A 20,217-nucleotide genomic window follows, 5' to 3' on the forward strand; every position below is an offset into this window, starting at 1 on the left:
TGCTTACATTACATATCATAAACACAGTATCATGGAAGAAATGTATTAAAATGGATTTCAAAAGACAGATGAAATGTAAACCTGATCTCCTTCCTTTCACCATTAAATAACGTTATAGAAAGTTAAATAATGCACAAAACATACAGTGATCAGCCAAATGCTGTCTAACCCTATCAAACACAGGTCAATGCCATCATAGCAGCCGTCTGAAATTTCCTCCACTGGAGCTGCTGAATGCTTTGGAAGTACAGAAAGCCTAGAATTGAGACAGAATTACACTAGCATTGTGTAAATAATCAAACTGTGACCTGTGGGGTTAAAACCTATAATTGGAGTGATACTTCAAAGAGATGACTACTTTTTCAGTGCTATTTTGTTCAGCCAGATAGGAAGATGGCTTGTTGGGATTTTATTGGCCAGCAACGCTACTGCAAAACTGATATTTTCAACAGCTGCTGGTGCATTTGTGCTCTGAAAAATTAGAGGCTAAATTGAAGCATTAAAGAACATCAAAGGACCAATTTAATGCAAAAAAACAAGTACTCCAACTGGATCTATTTTACTGCAAATTAATAATGCAGATTTATACAAAATGTGATGCACTGAGTGTTTTGTTTTTATAGGGATCTCAAAACCACTTTTTCCCCATCACAAAACATTAGATTTGTTTATCTGACTGGTATTTTTTGTCAATGCTTTTCTTTTGGTCCAAAAACCTGCTAATTACTGGGAAAATTGCAAGTTTGTATTAACTTGGAATTCTAAACTCTAAAGTATACCATATTACACTGTCTCACTCTCAGTCCCACACAGACATAGATTACTGTATTGCTATATCCACACATTATATCAAACCTATTACACAATTAAGTAAGATTATTCAGGCACATAGGCCTTCCTATTAAGTCTTATTTCTAATACCACCATTGTTGAGTTGTTAGCACTGAAAAAAGCTGGGGTTTATCATAAAGTTCAGTAGATGGCACACGATATCTCCTCTTTTACCAGAACTTCTCTTTTATTAGAGACAGGAGATATTTAAAGTGTCAAAATTAATTGCAGGAAACCTCACATCACAACATTTGGTTGTTTGTTCCCATCTAAGTAACAATTGAGTTGCCCTGTGTAGCTGTTTTATGCTATTTTTACATTTCATCTGCCATTTCTCCTAAAAAGAAAACCTAATCAAAGAGTATATATACATACCACACGGGCAACATCTTATCTCCCTTTCATTTTTGCAGATCAACTATTTATTACACATGTATTTTTAGCAACTACAACCTGGCTTGCAATGTGTTTCAGATGGAGTGCATTGAAAAAACTTTGCAGGAATTGGTGGATGATATTTTAGCTACGAGATATTTGAGGGGGAGGAAAACCACTCTGCTCAGACCTTAAGCAGATGTTCAGATTCAGGGGTACGAGCTTGTACCCAGGAACTCCACTGGATGTTTGCCACTGCCACAAGCAAAAACTGCCCTTGGAAAACATACAGTCATTAAAAAATATAGCTAATAATCCCAAAATAAACAGCACAGGAAGGGATGAATGGAAGTGTTCTTGCTGTTCTGGTTCATTTTGCTGATGATGGGTGCACCTAGGTCAGAGTGGGGGGAAGTGGAGAGTTTACTAATAGAAAAAACAAATGCAACTATTGAAGCACTACTGCTGCATTTAGATGCTTCTAAATTGTCACGTTTTAGGCTTCAAAATTGGTTGTTTCTTTTGCAGAATAGTGAGTCATTTTCCAGAGCATTTTATGGACAAGAATTTTATCTTGCAGTTTAATGATCACAGCCACTTTATATATATATATATATATATATATATATATATATATATAATTCTGCATGTTGATGATTGATTGCTCATTTTTCTCCACCAGGTTTTATTTTGTATCCAGCACTTAAGTTGCAGTTGCCCTCTTTTCTTATGCTCGAATATGTTTTGTATCCAAATAGTACCTTAGCAGAAACAAATGTTTTGTTCTAACATTAGGAAGTTCATCATACAAGAAAATTAATCTGGTTGTCAACTTTTGCCAGTAAAAGCACAAACATGAGTCGCCTATACAGCCAGGATTACCTGCTTTGATATTTGCATGGCTCATCCACCAAACTGGGAAGCAGACCAAATATCTAAATGCTGATGTCAGTAGAATCCCCGGGTTAAATATTGTAAATTTATTTCTATTATGTATTACAAAAGACACCCTTCCTCATTAATTTTACTGAAGTCTCCAGATGGGAAACAAAATATTAATTTTGTTCAGCCTTAGGCATTGTTGACTGTTAAGGTACTCACTAAATCACTGATCTTATACACATTAATATTAGATTTCTGCTATAAAAATTTAAGACCCATGGGTATAAGGTTCAGTTTGTCATAAGTATAATTAATTGTTTTCAGAAATGATTAATTTGTCAAAATGGCAAACATATATATTGGGTAGGCAAGACTCCTGAGCAAGCTAACCTACCTTAAAGTCATGGTAATACTCATGGAATTATGCAAATTAATTGAGTCTTTCAATGTTGCATAAAATGCTACTACTAGTACAATGCATGGAACATTAGGCTGTTCATCCAACAAAAAAGTTGCATTTTAAAGGCAGGCATCTTTACAAGAGAGTCCTTATGGCAGAAGGCCCTTAGAAGTACAATTTTTTCCCTGCAAAGCGATAGACTTTCAACCGTTACACAGAAGTTGTATTTTTTATTACAATTTTTAAAGCAACCCTCAAGAGAAAAAAAAAAAACAGTAAAATTCTGGTGACCTGAGACAAAGGAACCTATGAGATTTGCACTCTGTGCTGATGCTAGGGGGAAATGGTATATGTCCTAGTAATAAGAGTTTCACTAGCAAAACCTCATTTACAAGCCTGGGAACTCGTGATACACTACATTAAAATCTAAAAAGATTAACTTAATTATGCAAATTAAATTTACTGTTTATCTTCTAGATAGTAAAAGTCCTTGCCAACATTGGAATAGCCATATTAGTCTAAATGCACATCTTTCCCTCCAAAGTGAACCACATGTATATTTGAAACTCCAATGTAGTTAATTATTATCTATAAAGTCCCTCCAAACATAGATTTATGCTCCTCACCGGGCAAAACATTTATTTTTATGCCCACTAGTAGTGCCTGGTTATCAATGAACTCAATATGCTAGCACAGCAAATAAAAACATCCATGTTAGATACCATTATTTTTAATATCCCTAGACATTACAATAGACAAAGTATTCCTAATGAAATATTCCCTACCAAATCACTTGGAATTTCCTGGAGATTCACCCCGCTACCTCTTCTTCTTCACTCCCAAAATCAGTATTTCTGAAACAAGAGATATTAAAAATATTCTGTGAGGTATTTCAGGGCTGAAGAAAAGCTTCTCTCATGGCTAAAAGTCTCTCCTCTAAATCCCATGGAGCCCCACAGAGCTGATTCTGATTTTCACCCATTTTATTCAAATGCCACCAAGTGACTTTGTGGTTGTTCCTATTTTACACTGCTGTAAATACAATCAGGATTACAATGTACACCCAAACAGGTAGGCTGTGAGTGCTCCATCCATTCTGGCACACTACAGAATAATGCAGGGCCATTAGACAAATGCACTGCTGAATCAATTATTCTGGTTTGAGGCAACAACTTCTGGCCTTGGACTAATAGACAAATATTAATTTCAATCTCTCCAGTGTCAACAGTCCTGCTATTAACATATATATCAAAGACACTGTTATTATGACAAACCTAATAGCCTTCCTTTTCCACATCTAATCACATTTTAAAGAGTTTTCTTTTAACTTCAAACTGGACTTTGTATTTGATAATTTATTATATTAAATGCAGATATTCTTTGCTAGTTTTTTTACTGATAGCCTTTAGAACAATTATAAATACGTGGCATTCAAAGGAGTTATGCAACCCTACCCTAATAGTTTTCATTTTTTACTTATTCAGTTAAGAATTAATAGTCAGGAATGTTATTTTCTGTTCCATAAATTCAGATAAAGTTGTTTTTTTTTCTCAAAAAAACAAACAAACTAAAAAAACCAAAAAAGCTCCAACTCTGTTAGATTCCCTTTATGAATAGTCTTAGAGCATGTAAATTTTAGAAATTTCAATCCAGAAAGAAAAAGTTAGGAAGTTAGGGCAACCTTGTAGCTGGGACATAACCAAAGGAACACATGAATCCTTCTATCCACTGAGCACTACATGCTGACCTGTCCAGGCACACATGTGCATTAGATCCTTCAGATGCATTCCCCACCACACCTGGTGCAGGAAACCAATAAGCCTCCATGACAGTAAAATTTCTAAATTTTGCTCTACGACAGTGCCTCCCTATTTCCAAAAGCTGTTTTGGAAAACATCAAGCAATTCTACAAGCAATTCTATTTCTACAAGCAATCCCAGGGTTCCACAAAAACTGGATTTCCATGGGAATTAGCAGTGCTATGCCCTAACCATCTCCCTCGAGATGAGCCACACTTGGCCCTACTGAGGAGAGGATGGGGTCATTGGTTGTCTGAGGTGCCCATCCAGGAAGGAGTGACCTCACAGCTAAACTAATGTGGTACTTGCTGTACCCTCTGATGCCACGTTAATTGAATGGCTGACTTGGGAAATGGTTATTTACCAATGACCTTGGCACAACGTCTCTCTGAGTCATTTTCCATGTTATTATTACAGTCATTTTGCTGGGAATTTCCTTCAGCTGTGACCACAAAGCTGCAGAACATCCAGAGATAGACAGCAATCCTGCCCTGTTTCCATGCATGGTCCTGAAGCAACAGAAGTCATGTTCCACTGCACAATGGGATGTGGATGGGGTCACACATGGAGGGCAGGCCCAGCGTGATTTGAAATGTTTCTGTTTGCATCCTGAACAAATGAGAGACACTGGGAAAGGGCAAGAGGCTGACATTATATTCATGTCAGCTCATCTCACTGTAGGATAAGCCTACATCTTCTTTCCACCTGAGAAGACAGGTATTCTCTCCTTTTAAGGGTCTCTCTGCTTTCCCTGTAATTGGACTGGGTTCTAGCCCAGCATCTTAAGGTCCAAGGCTTGCTCTCATTTACATGAAAGGAAGAAGGAACTGGTTTTCTAGGCAGCATGTGTTTCTAATAAAATGTATATTATTATTTCTTTAATTGACCACAGTGTCTTAGAAGAGGTCCCATATCTGTATATGAATTAAGTATTTAGATACTCTGTTTGAAATCCCTTTTCACAGTGACCCATCATGTAACCATTGTGTGCATTTTGGCAGGCTACCATGTTGCACATGTGCAGCAAATACAGCTAGTAACAAATCATTGTGATGTCCCAAAAAGCATATGTTAAACTTGCCCCATAGTCAGCGCTCCAAATACAACATTTTGCTCATTTTACATGTCTTTTTTTGGTCTGAATACAAAAAGCAATCAGATCTCATTGGGGAGTTAATCACTTGTGAACATAGAGCAATGAAATTATCTAACACAAAGGGCCCTTTTTTTCAACCTTAAAATCACTGGTGAACCTTTACACATTTATTCACTGTTGAAAATGATTTTGTAATTATTTTGAAAGAGTCATTTTGGGAGGTATGTGAAATTACTTCAACAGAAATACTCATGAGAAAGCACTCAATGTAAAGATGATGTAATTGGACTCACAGCATTTCTTACATTCAGTTTCTGTGAAGCCAGTCACTACCAATGACTTTGTTGCTATTACTTACAGGTTATGTCCTGCATTTCATAACAGACATTTTTCACAGCTAAGTCTATAGGGTGAGCTATTGCAAACAACAAAAATACTCAATGGTCAGGAGCATTTTCAGTAATAAAGATGTGCTGTGGTCAGAGTTTATATCCTCACTCGTCCAAAATTAATTTACAACAAAAATCCCAAGTCTGCATCCAAGTAAGGGCTTGTGCCAATCAACCATTCCCATTTATAACTGCAATTCATTTTTACAGGCTCCAAGAAATACAGACATACATATTTCAGGCACATATTTTTCTTACATCTGAAAAGGGGGATGGGCACATGAAAAATCAACTTTTATAAAAAAGATATCCATAAAAATGTATTCCAGAGATGACATTTTCTTGTTACTGCAGGGCTATAAATCATTGTCTCTTCCCATGTGATATGAGTGTAAAATATTTAGTTCATATTAGTATACATCTATACATTTACTGCAGGTTGACTGCAACCTGGAATTCAAAGGATACTAAAGAGTTTATAGGGTATCGTAATATTAATAAAATTTTTCAATATTTGAAGATATTGAAAGTGTTCTATGTCTTCAGTTTGTGAATGATCAGCATGGGCAAACATCAGAAAATAAAGATAATAAAGACAATGCAGGATTAGTGGTATGCTGCAGAAAGAGAACCTTTCTGGTGCCACATGCTGAGATGATGCTAACATTATGGTAAGAAAGCATTCTCTTTGATTGCTCTAACACCACTATATTTCTGAAAAGGTTGCTTTTGTTACCATCAAAATCAGAAGAGGTAACTTAAGACTTCATTTGTTCCATAACCTACAATAAGGATTTCTCAACATCATAAATACTGCAAGTTTTTTTTTATTACTCTATTGTGAACCTGACACAATTTTACTGTTTTCTCAGAGTTTGAGTTTGGATTGACTTAATACACTAATGTAGACAATTTTTATACCACCAAATTAAAAAGACTAAATAAAAAGGTATCCTGCATATACCACCACCTTATATGTTTTATCCCTTTTGAAATTTGTTTGAAAGTTGTTACTTTTTTTGTGTGTGATTTTGCAATTAATACCAAATTAAAATATTTCCTTTGATTTAGATAGTTTAAATGTAAACTTTTAAGTATGTTACAAACAAAAATTGAAGTAAAAGGGTTTTATCTTAAATGTATCTACCCTAAGGATCATTGCCCAAAGTTATCTCAACCTCTCAAAAAAGCACTCACAGCTTGACCTTCAAACTTTCTCATGCATTAGGTTTAAAAAAAAAAAAGTTTGTCCAGTAAATTATATTGCATTTTTGAGGGGAGAAAAATAATTACACAAAACCAGTTCTTACTATGTAGAGAACAAGATCAAATCCTTAGATGATCTGGGTAATGGAAGCATTATTCTTTAACATTTTAAACACTAACTTGCTACCCAGAATTAAAAATTAAAGATCCAGAAACAGACATTTTACTGTATGAATAAAATCTGTTGGAAACTGGGGTGTCAGTTCCATTCTGCAAGGGTTGTCATTTCTTTTGTTTGGCCAAAATTTCTGTCTGCCATAAGAATGCATCAGATGCCAAGGGAAGCACTTTGTTTCTCTCTTTTCAAGTAGCCATCAGCAATCTTCAAACATATATAAAATTAACAAAATCTGATTTGGCTACATATTATTAAGTTTTACCAGACATGTTAGGGAAAGAAAGGGTTTGTGATATTTTCCCTTCACCACCAGCAACAGCGTCATTATGGCTATTTTAAAAAGTTGCTGCGCTGCAGTTACTGTGGCACATGGGACTGAAATTTCCATTACAATGCTCCAAGCCTGCCTCAGGTCCTGGAGACTGTGGGTATTATTTTTTTAAATGTTAATTTTTATTTTATTTTTACTTTATATGTAGAAATCTGACAGCACTTAAATTTTAATCATTCAGGAGCTTAATCCAGGATTTCTTTCAAAGCTTAAAATTCCCTGTAAAGCCAAATTCCTTGATGTGCAAGAAATGCAGAATCAAACCCTAGGTAGCTGGATCCAAGCTTTGTTTTATCAGCCAAGAAACAAAGTTCCCCTGATTGAAAGTACTGCACATAACATTGCTAAGATAAGGATTTAGTTTCCTAAGCCAGGCCCTGATCCTTTAATGAGCTGTGGGGAGGCTGACACACCACACTGCTGGAGTCACACTGACTCCACTTGCAGGGAACCCCAGCTCTGGCCAGGCTTCCCTATTTCCCCTTGACTCAAACAGAAGAGAAAACCATCAGAAGAGAAAACTGACCATCCTGTCAGTTCATTATATTTTAAGACACCCTAAGAAGCATTTATTCCACACTCTCTGAATTCAGCAGGAACAGGACATTTCTAGAAGCAGGTTATTTTCATTTGATTGATATTACTAATTTAACAGTGAGAATAACTAAAGAGCACAGAATGAGAGACTTTTTAATTTGTTTTTCTTTTCTAACAGAGACATCAACATAGCTCCAAAATGGCTCATCATCAGATGATCATGTATTCACCTGCAAAAGTGCAATATTGTTCTACTGATGGCCACAGATGAACCATCAAACAATTCCTCTAAATAGTAAGATATCTTGGGATTATACTTTCTCTACCATTTTTACAACATTTATCTGTCCTCACTACAGGTTGTTTTCGCCAAAATATTTTCATTGAAATCAATACTCTTTAAAAAAGGATTTATTTCAAGAAAACATAGTCTGAATGGAAAAATGTATCAATGAAAGTCTGCAATGTTATTTCAAGGATCCTCCATTTAGCTTAGCAATTCAAATAAAATTTCATTGTTTTTTAACAAAATTATTTCCAGTACTGTAGTATAAGAAATCTAAAATAGCTGAATTATTTATTTCTATTTCTACATATCTCTTCTGTGGTGTCAACAACACACCTCAAAAATAACATACATCACACTGAGATTTATCCTGTAAAATATTTACATGAAATATTACACATCCTAAAGTTTGTGCAACCACTCTGCATCCATCACAATGTAAACCAATCAAAAAATGCAGAAATGCTATTGATGTACCAAGATATTAATTTGAAAATAAATAATACCTTTTGTATTTTACGTAAACACAATGGAGATAAAGCAATGTCAAGAAATAAAATTATATTATGAAGTCTTCTGTCATTTAATATTTTGACAGTCCTACTCGCTACTTTTTTCTCTAAAAGAAAACAGTGTTTAGCATAGAAAATGAGACTCCATAGTGCTGTGCATGACAGGTGGCTCAGGCACACTCACCCACACCCAGGCACGGTCAGGCCCACTCTCGCACACTACTCACACTCACGCACACACACACTCATGCACACCTGCTCACACTCTTGCACACCCTCGCACACTGCTCACACTCGTGCACACCCTCGCACACTACTCACACTCATGCACACCCTCACACACTACTCACACTTGCTTTCCCAGGGTCCATGTGCAGGGATGTGTGGGTGTGTGCACCACCCTGGTGCAGCCACAGGAACGTGCACGCCCCACACTGCAGACAGACGGACCTGGGGGTGTGTGGGTGACACACAGGCAGACAGACGGACACAGCCATGCACATACACACACTCGGGCACACCCGTGCGCACCTGCTCACACTCATGCGCACCCGGGCACACTCATGCACACCCGGGCACGCCCGGGCACACTCATGCACACCCGGGCACACCCATGCACACCCGGGCACGCCCGGGCACACTCATGCACACCCGGGCACACCTGCTCACACCCATGCACACCCATGCACACCCGGGCACACCTGCTCACACCCGGGCACACCCATGCACACCCGGGCACACTCATGCACACCCGGGCACACCTGCGCACACCTATGCACACCCGGGCACACCCGGGCACACCCGGGCACACCCATGCACACCCGGGCACACCTGCTCACACCCGGGCACACCTGCTCACACCCGGGCACACCCATGCACACCCATGCACACCCGGGCACACCTGCTCACACCCGGGCACACCCATGCACACCCGGGCACACTCATGCACACCCGGGAACACCTGCTCACACCCGGGCACACCCATGCACACCCGGCCACACCTATGCACACCCGGGCACACCTGCTCACACCCGGGCACACTCATGCACACCCATGCACACCCGGGCACACCTGCGCACACCCGGGCACACCCGGGCACACTCATGCACACCCGGGCACGCCCGGGCACACCCATGCACACCCGGGCACACCTGCTCACACCCGGGCACAACCATGCACACACGCACACACCCGGGCACACTCATGCACACCCGGGCACACTCATGCACACCTGGGCACACCCGGGCACACCTGCTCACACCCGGGCACACCTGCTCACACCCGGGCACACCCATGCACACCCATGCACACCCGGGCACACTCATGCACACCCGGGCACACCCGGGCACACCCGGGCACACTCAGGCACACCCGGGCACACTCAGGCACACCCGGGCACACCCATGCACACCCGGGCACCCACGCACACACCCGGGCACACCTGCTCACACCCATGCAGACCCATGCACACCCGGGCACACCTGCTCACACCCGGGCACACCCGGGCACACTCATGCACACCCGGGAACACCTGCTCACACCCGGGCACACCCATGCACACCCGGGCACACCCGGGCACGCTCATGCACACCCATGCACACCCGGGCACACCCATGCACACCCGGGCACGCTCGGGCACACTCATGCACACCCATGCACACCCGCTCACACCCGGGCACACCCATGCACACCCGGCCACACCTATGCACACCCGGGCACACCTGCTCACACCCGGGCACACCCGGGCACACCCATGCACACCCGGGCACACCTGCTCACACCCGGGCACACCCATGCACACACGGGCACACCCGGGCACGCCCATGCACACCCGGGCACACCCGGGCACACCCGGGCACACTCATGCACACCCGGGCACACCCATGCACACCCGGGCACACCTGCTCACACCCGGGCACAACCATGCACACACGCACACACCCGGGCACACTCATGCACACCCGGGCACACTCATGCACACCTGGGCACACCCGGGCACACCTGCTCACACCCGGGCACACCTGCTCACACCCGGGCACACCCATGCACACCCATGCACACCCGGGCACACTCATGCACACCCGGGCACACCCGGGCACACCCGGGCACACTCAGGCACACCCGGGCACACCCATGCACACCCGCTCACACCCGGGCACACCCGGGCACACCTGCTCACACCCATGCAGACCCATGCACACCCGGGCACACCTGCTCACACCCGGGCACACCCGGGCACACTCATGCACACCCGGGCACACACGCACACACCCGGGCACACCCGGGCACACCCATGCACACCCGGGCACACCCGGGCACGCTCATGCACACCCGGGCACACCCGGGCACACCCATGCACACCCGGGCACACCCATGCACACCCGGGCACACCCGGGCACGCCCATGCACACCCTTGCACTCACGGGCACACCCGCATGCACACCCGGGCACACCTGCTCACACCCGGGCACACCCGGGCACAATCATGCACACCCGGGCACACTCATGCACACCCGGGCACACCCGGGCACACCCATGCACACCCGGGCACACCCGTGCACACCTGCTCATACTCATGCACACCCGTGCACACTCGTGCACACTCTCGCACACTGCTCACACTCGTGCACACCCTCGCACACTACTCACACTTGCTTTCCCAGGGTCCATGTGCAGGGATGTGTGGGTGCGTGCACCGCCCTGGTGCAGCCACAGGAACGTGCACGCCCCACACTGCAGACGGACCTGGGGGTGTGTGGGTGACACACAGACGGACAGATGGACACAGCCATGCACATACACACACTCGGGCACACCCAGGCACATTCATGCACACTCTTGCAGACCCGGGCACACTCTTGCACACCTGCTCACACTCATGCACACTCAGTCACAGTCGCACACATTCAGGCACACTCGCTCACACTCGCGCTCACATCTGAAGCACCAATGCCAGCCAGAGGACACCAAGACACAGCACTGGGGTGGGGAAAAAAGCCATGGAAGACTCCTCATGAGCCAGTCAGGAACATCTTTGACATTTCAGCAAGAGCTGCCTGGGATATAGTCCTCTCTAGAGAGCACAGGGACATGTTTTGGATCAATGTGAGATAACTCTGGCAGTGGGATAGGCTCCAAAGTCTTCCCCTTCTCCCCCATACAGACACATCCAGACAGAATCAAACTGTCTGACAGCCTACAACAGCACCTGAGTTCACCCCATTCATGTCACTTTGGGGAGTAAAGGGGATAGCTATGTTGCACATGTAGAAATAATTGGCAAATACTGAGCCTTTGGAATGACCTCGGCAGGACTCGTTGGTTTTGCTCACAACCAGTTTGTGTCACCAGCCTATTTTCAAGGTATTTCATTACCCCTGCTAGCTCTGAGTCTAGTGATTCTTAGGTATATGTCATTAGCCTGGGTGCTACCCAAATCTGCTGCACAGAGGTCTGAGCAGACAAATACCAGGGATTAATTTAGAAGGTCAGATTGCGAAAGGAGGAAGGCCCACACACTTTTTTTAGTCCTACTGTATTTGCTCGGGGGATGCGTGGCTTATTAACACTCTGGTTAATAAAGCACATTTATAGCTTTGAAGAGATCAAAACAAGACCTGTTTGGAGAGATTTGGGTAGAAGTTCTCACATGCTTTATAAATGCAGGCCTGTACACTGTAAGCAGGTCACACCATGTCCCCTTGAAGAGCTGCAGGCCTGAGCGCCACATGAAACACCTCATCAACACTTCCAGTCAAAATCAAACTCACCCCGATGGCAGCAGAGCAGGGTTCTGTGTCCTGAGGCACAGGAATGACACACAGCCACTGCACAGAGAGCAAACAGCAAAGCCTCAGGTAGCTGGAGCCTGACCCGCTCACAGGGATTTTTTTCCCTGACTGATGCTGGAAAATTGCACGCCAATTTAGAAGGACAAGAGGAGCCTGGCAAGGCCGGACACCTGCACTGCAGTGCTTGGGCGTGTGCCCACAGCCCCAGCAGGGTGCCAGGCTGCAGCAGGGGCTGGGGAGAGCAGGGGGGAGCTGACCCTCTCTGTCCCCCTCAGCCCAGTCACGCATGCACGGCGAGAAAGGGAGGCCTGCTCTGTCCTTGCTCCTTCCATCGCACCAGAGGGTGTGCCAGGCCCGGCACTCGCAGCTGCTGTGTCTGAAGGGACAAGGAAACACATCCTTGCTTTTGTTTTGGCTTTACAGGGAAAAAAGTGTGGAGTAGCTCTAAAACAATATGGCAAAAGAACACCCAGCGCGATCATCTGCACAGCACTGGGCACACTTAGCACCTTGTACAAGCAAAACACAGCTTCATTTATCACTCCCAAGTCACCCAGTTGTGGGCACAGACAACACACAGCTCTTCATAAATGCATATGGTATGAACCAGCACTTGCCTTTTCCCTCAGTTAGAGCCTTATTGCACGGTTTTGGCAACCCAAGTGGTCACTCCAAGATTCTTTGGAGCCTTTGTGCGAGCCCTGCACTCGGCAGGCAGAGGCGCGGCAGCAGCAGCCAGCTGGCCGGCCAGGCTGGACACCTGCCAGGGTGGCTCGCCTCCAGAACTGCAGCCCCTGGAAGCTTTGTAGCAGGAAGTAGCTGACAGACCATCAGGGAGGATGCATTTTGTCTATTAGGTAACTGAAGCATAATTTGATGGAAGTTAACACACAAAAAAAAAAGCCCAAAAGAAATAAATAAAAAGGCAACCCTTGCTAAAGTTCACAAGGAGACAGTCACGTGGAAACTTGTTCTATGGTTTGAAGTGAGAACTGTAGCACTGTGAGATATATGAGATATTGGTAACACTGTCCCTATATCACATACCAGTTTTGCTTTGTGCAGCCTGCCATTTCATTTCCAGAGCTAATGTTCTTTGCAATTTTCCCACATCCTACACCACATACAAGAATATTTTCAATATCCCAAAACATTTCTACTTGTAATAGTAAATCAGTTAATTAAGCAATGGGTTTTCTCCTTTCTTTCAACTTTGAGAGATTTCTAATTCAGAGACTGAACTGTTAGCAGCAGTAAAAGAACACTATGTTTTAATGGGTATGTCTAGGGGAGGAAGATGGTCTGTTGATTTGGTACTAAAAAAACAAGAGATGCAAAGGAGACCTTTGCCTTTCATCAACTAACCCTTCAGAGATCTTAAGTATGGAAAGGCCTGTTATGATCTTTTAACTGACCTCCACAGTATTGGAATAAATTTTCATTTAGCAATTACTACATGAAGGCTGCATCACTAAAGGTAAAAAAAAACATATTCTTTGGAAATTCTTCCAGACTCAATGCAGAAATGCCAAGTGGTAAAGCATTCACTGTAACTCTGAACACTCTGTTTAAGCAGTGAATAATTTCACTGTCAAACAGAAGCACCTGATTTCTAATCTTAAACTGTCAGATTTCAGTGTCCAACCACTCCATCTCACAGAGCACACTGTGCTTCTATGCCCTACTTGCTGCTCAGTTTCAGCATTGGTTGTAAACTCCTCATGGCTCTTTATGATGTATCTGGCATAAAGAGATCAACTTGCTACTACTACTACCACCATCATCTACTAGCACATTAATCTTTCTAACCAGCACATCCCTTCAGAGCTTCACATTCAGGTATTTATCCACTACAACCCTTAAATTCTCTTCATATAATTGTATTCAATTAAAATTTTCCTTCCCGTAACTGTGACTTTTATGTGTTTGCAGATACCACAGCTGTGAAAAAAAACCTCTTACCACAAATCTATTACAGACTAACTTGTTAGTTTGTCACTGAGCTCAAACAGCACCTTTCTGCTCAAGTGTTAGAGATTGAGGCACTCTCCACTCTTCTGCATATAGATCTGACTTATTGTTCAGTTCCACCTTGATCTAGACTCACATTTTGATGGGCTTAAAAGTGAACATATGTATATGTCTGACAAGATGTGAGATTAACTTCTCACATTTTCTTAAGCAGCAATGGAAAAATCCATTTGTTTCTGCTATAAAGGCCTCTCTCATTTCCATTCCTCACTGACCACGAATGTACATGATTATGTTCCCTAAAATACCATGAAGAAAGGTAGAGAGTTTACCCCAGAGGATATTATTAATGGCCAGATCTTGAGATTAGTTTTCCCTGTGCTTCATACTGTTGAGGGTATTTAACAGAAGGCTAGCAAAGGGTAGATTGGAGGGGAGAAAAATATTCAATCCACATCTGTACCTATATCTATCTCTGCCAGAAGATTTAGTGGCTTACATTTAGGAAACACCACTCAGCTGGCAATACAGAGAAAAAAGTGCATATGGAGTTAGAACATCACTGTGCCCACCAGAAACACTGGCTGTGAACAAAGAGAGGACTCCAGAGATGTGCTGGTTTGAATTCTGCATCAGCTGTCCCCTGACTTGAGGTGGTATTCCTTCTGACAGCCAAGATAAGGGCAGCTGGAGTAGACCTTCCAATGCTCAGTTCTGGGTGGAAGTAAGCCCCAGAGTGCTACAGGTATTTTTTTTTCATTACAAGTACCCTACTGCTAATATAGAAAAGAAGCAAAACCACATATAATCAAAGAAAACCAGGAAAAACCTTTCACACTTACTGCAAAATTGAATGCACTGAAAATCCATGGGTATTACTATGGTTACTACTCCAGAGATAACTAAGGTTTCCTTCCTTCTCTTACTTTGCAGGTTTCTCTGTTGTCACAAGAAGAGTTCAATAACAAATTATCCTTAATTTCCTGCTACTAACAATGTAGGCAATTTTTGGTCCCAAGTCTGCTGCCTTAATACAGGCAAAACAGTCAGTGAGGCAGACAGAATCCTTGCCTGAGTTAAGAAGGCAGGATTAGGCCCACCTTATTATACAGTTATTTATTACACAATGATAATTAACACGAGGCAGACAAGCTCATTTATTTGGCAACAGCAACGCTGGCTGAAAGACACTGTTAAAAAGTGCTGAGCATAAATAATATGAAGAAATGCTTATGCAACAATAAGAAAATGTATGATTGTGTATTCTATCACACAGCTTAAAAACTGCAGGTTAAGCAAATTACCACTGGCACAGCGTATCCATAATTCTGCCGATCACCTAAATGAATGATCAGGTATGATCCTTTCAATTCTAGCAGCGTTTCTTTCTAAATACCTCACTATTTAGCAGCCTAAAGGGAGCCAACACATCAGTAGTGCCTTCTATGCACTGTCGAGTCCCAGCTTGAGCACACCAAACTCTGAGGCCTTTTGAAATCTTTAAAGACAATCACACATGAGACAGTTTCTATATTGCAGGGCTGGGTAGCGCTACTGCAGCACAAAACAATATTTCAAGCTTTCTGATATACATGTGTCACCTCTATGTGACAAATAGCTTGTATTAATTAGGCACTAGACTTGGTGAGATTGCTGTTATTAACTGAGAGAAGATGGGTTGAATTTAATTGTGTGTGACATCAAAGCCAAGTGACTGATATTTCAAGCATCATTTAAAATGTTTGATATTGGAGTCATTGTATTCACATAAAGACTGTCTAAAAATATAAAGGAGAATGATGAGAGAGGAACTGAAACGCATTCATACAATCCATCTTATGAAGTGAATTTGATGTAATTTTGCTTGTATTTTTGACCCAGTGTTGACAATATTTTTTTATTTAGTTATATAAAATTATTACTTTGAAGAACAGTTTATTTTTCTCAGTACTAATTTTGGAGACAGCTGGGATGGTTTGTATTGGTTCCAGCATCAATGTTCTCAGAAATGTGGACATAAGGGAGGGGGAACATAAAAGATCAGCTTGCACTGAAATTTGCTTTATAGCCATTAATGAACACTATTTGGAAAATGTTTACTTAAGAAAAGCAGACTGCCCATTATTTAGGCAAACATTCATAAAAGCTTGAAAAAAAGAAAGGGGGAAAGGAAACTATGTTTAAAATTGCACATGAAAGAATATATTTAAGGAGTAAGAGCTCGCTATTTTGCTATGCACTGTACAAATAGTAACTATCTCACACTCATCAGGATGTGAGGAATGCTGTTTTAGGGTCAAATATTTCTCTCATTTAAGATGCTGGCAAAGACCCCCTTCAGTTTGACAGGGCAAAATCATACTTGTGATGTAGCACGATAATGTATATGGTGTTTTGCTAAAAAGTGGGTCAATAAACAATTGCCCCAGAGGATACTTGTCTATAATGCTTCTGCATTGTACCATTTCCTTTTAGTTCTTTCTTTAAAATAAATAAAACAAACCACTTGCTTATTCCATGCTTGCCATAAAGCACACAAAACAATCCAACTGAAATCAGCTTAATTAAACCGCAATGCGTTGCAAGCAAACATGTATCCCCTAGGTATTCCCAAGCAGGCAAATCTGAAATGCACGACAGCCAAAAGTAAATATTAACAATTTCACAAACCAGTAAGACAATGTTCCAGTCAGAAAAACCTCCTCATTGCTAGTGGTGCCCTAGACCCACACCCTATGGAGCAAGGAGGGACTGTCAGGCTCACTGGAGGTGGCCTCCTGCAGCCCAAGGAGGTCAAAATATAAAACCCAATTTGTATAATATACATAAATCAAATACGTATGTATTGTGCATATATATATATGTGTGTGTGGATTTTCATGTGTGTAAATATGTGTGTTATTTTATATTAGAATTAGTACTGCCATAGTCACTAACACAACCAAGTACATACAAGTGATATAACCTCATCCCAGTGGGATTCAGCTCTCAGATGGACTTCATCCTCCCAAGAATGTATTCTAAAATAATCAGACAAAATGTTTAATCATGTGCTTAATTGTAAGAACTGATTTTGATGGGGAAACTGATGTCCATAATGCCAAAAGACACATAAATACCTCAGCGGCTGTATAGGTAGAAAACCCAATTGCTGATAGACAATTCATGGATAAACTCCAGTTTATGTGAGAGCAATTCTCCCCCATTTCTTCACAGCAGTGGATCAAAATCTTTTTTGAAATTATCCAAATTCTCTTGTCCTTAGTTATAATACAAAGGTGCACCTTTTCCTCACTTTGTACAGGATTGGCATTAGCCTCAGGTTTTAACTAGCCTTCTGCTAAGAAAAGATTTAAATTATTTCATTGAAAAGCAAGGAAAAAAACTTAGTGTGTCTGGCAGGATTCTTTGGCAGTTGCAATATCAGTTTTAGCATAATTGATAAAGTAATTTATATAACAAAGCAGTTTTTTTCTATCTATGAATAGGTCACAGAAGTAGCTCTAGATTCCCTGCAATTCATTTGTTATTAGGAGCTATTTAGGGAATAATTACAACAACCTCTCACTGCTCTGTCCCTCATCTGACAGGCAATCACTGATTTTTTTTTTTTAAATCCATCAAGTATGTTCCTACTTTTTGATAAAATTTGAAAAGCTCTCTGAACCAAGTTGCAGTACCATACTTGCAAATTAGAAATTATTCCCCATACATATATATTTTAAGGTGGTTAAAATGCCCTGTTTCCATAACTTCCTCCCAGAAATCTCATCTGCCTAAAAGAATATTCAAGGGAAGCAAATATTTAGGAGTGTGAATACAATCAAAGCAAAAAATGCAAACAGATATCTGAGGGGGTTGTGTTGTTCCTTCTGCCCAACTTGCATTGAAAGCTTTATATTTTGAAATTAAATAATTTAAAAATAAAAAGCTCTTCCTTTGATTTGCCGCAGAACGTGCTTTAAACTAAACTCATGCTTAAATTCTGTTGTCCCTGAAATCAGTCATTCTTCCTGACTAATGCTTTCTGGTGAGTTGCTTATGGGATAAAAATGTCAAAGGGAAAAATTAACAATCACAACCCTGTGCCCAAATACATACATGTATTTAAATGTAGTTCAGAGATATTATTTGGGTTTGTAATCAAGAATTTTCATAACACCCACAAAAAAGTAGGCATCAATCTATTAATTGCCTTCATTTGTCTTCAGAAAAATGGTGAAAACCTTAAGGCAAGGTTTTAAATGGGGTGGGGCTACTTCTCCTTTGAAGTATAAAAACTATTTAAGTATCAAATATGCCTGTGACAAAAAAGTTTCTTTTGTTTAACATAAGCCAAATTTGTTTGGTTTTTAAACTTAGCTAGTACGTTCTTGTCTGGAACATGACCTTTTTGGAGCTGCTTTTTGAGCATCATTGCAGTGACTGAAATACCAGTAAGTGTGTTTTGGATGGCTTCCAGTCAGCTCATCCACCTGTGTGTTGTGAGAGCTGAGCCTGCTGCACTGCTGCTACACAACAATGCCCCAGGCATTCTTTTTCTCTCCTCACAAACACACGTGACTTTCAATTTTTGCAACCATTTGTAGTTCACTGGCAGATTTATTGACCAGGAAAGTTCATGCCTCCTCTGTGCTGCCCAAATAGGCTGTGTTTTGTTTTATTTTTGGCTGGACTTCTACCTGACCTCCAATGCTGTAGGAATCATTTTACACCAGCAATTAAATGCTGGACTAGTTATTTGTAGCTTGCAATTGTCCCCATTTAGAAGACTAACTGCCCAATTGCAAAGCTTCTAAATGGGTGCAATTGCAAGTTCAAACAGTTGGGCCCACGTGTAATTACGGTCACAAAATTGGGCTCACTTATGTCGGAGGTTGCTGCAGAAGACACAGGCCACCAACTAAAAGTAATGGTTCTCTGCCTGGCTGCTGCTATGTGCTGTTCATTACAGCAGGAGGAATGAAAGGAAAAGCCTCTTGGTGGGAATACAGAAAACAGAAATACATTAAGACAATTTGAGACTATAAAGTGATCAACGTGGCGCCTAGGACAAATGATCATAACTGTCTCATGCCTAATCACCCATTTCAGACACAGCTTTATGAACAAGTTTTGTTCTCTTTCACGGCTTTTCTCTTATTAAGGCAGAACAGTGTCAGTGGTCAGAGGACTCAATTCTAGGTACCAGAGGCACAAGCTGTGGAATGCCACTGGCCATTTTAAACCATCTGCTGAACCTACAGCCTTTTTCCTTCTCTCCACTTGAAAGAAGTTGATCAAGAAAACACCAGCTGGAGGTTTTTTCTCCTCTCACATAGTCAGACAGTAGGTACTGTGCTACTGCTGTCAGGGAAATTGTGTCTAACTCATCCTAATCATAATTAGGAGAAATTTCCCACCTGTTTCTCCCCAGTTCAAAAGTATTTTCAGTAGTTGAAGGGCATACCTCTGCAGGTAAAGGCTCCTTTCTCGTGACAGCGTGATACCCCGCACGTATATGGGGTTCTCCCCAAAGCATATTCCAGCCTTGACAATGGGAGTGCAGCCCTACAGACCCAGGCACTCCCAAAAGCATCCTGTTCACCAGCCCTTCATTACCACTGCTTAACACCACGGCACAAGTAAGAAAC

The sequence above is a fragment of the Agelaius phoeniceus genome, chromosome 10, assembly GCF_051311805.1.
Source record: "Agelaius phoeniceus isolate bAgePho1 chromosome 10, bAgePho1.hap1, whole genome shotgun sequence".
NCBI classification, from domain to species: Eukaryota; Metazoa; Chordata; class Aves; order Passeriformes; family Icteridae; genus Agelaius; species Agelaius phoeniceus.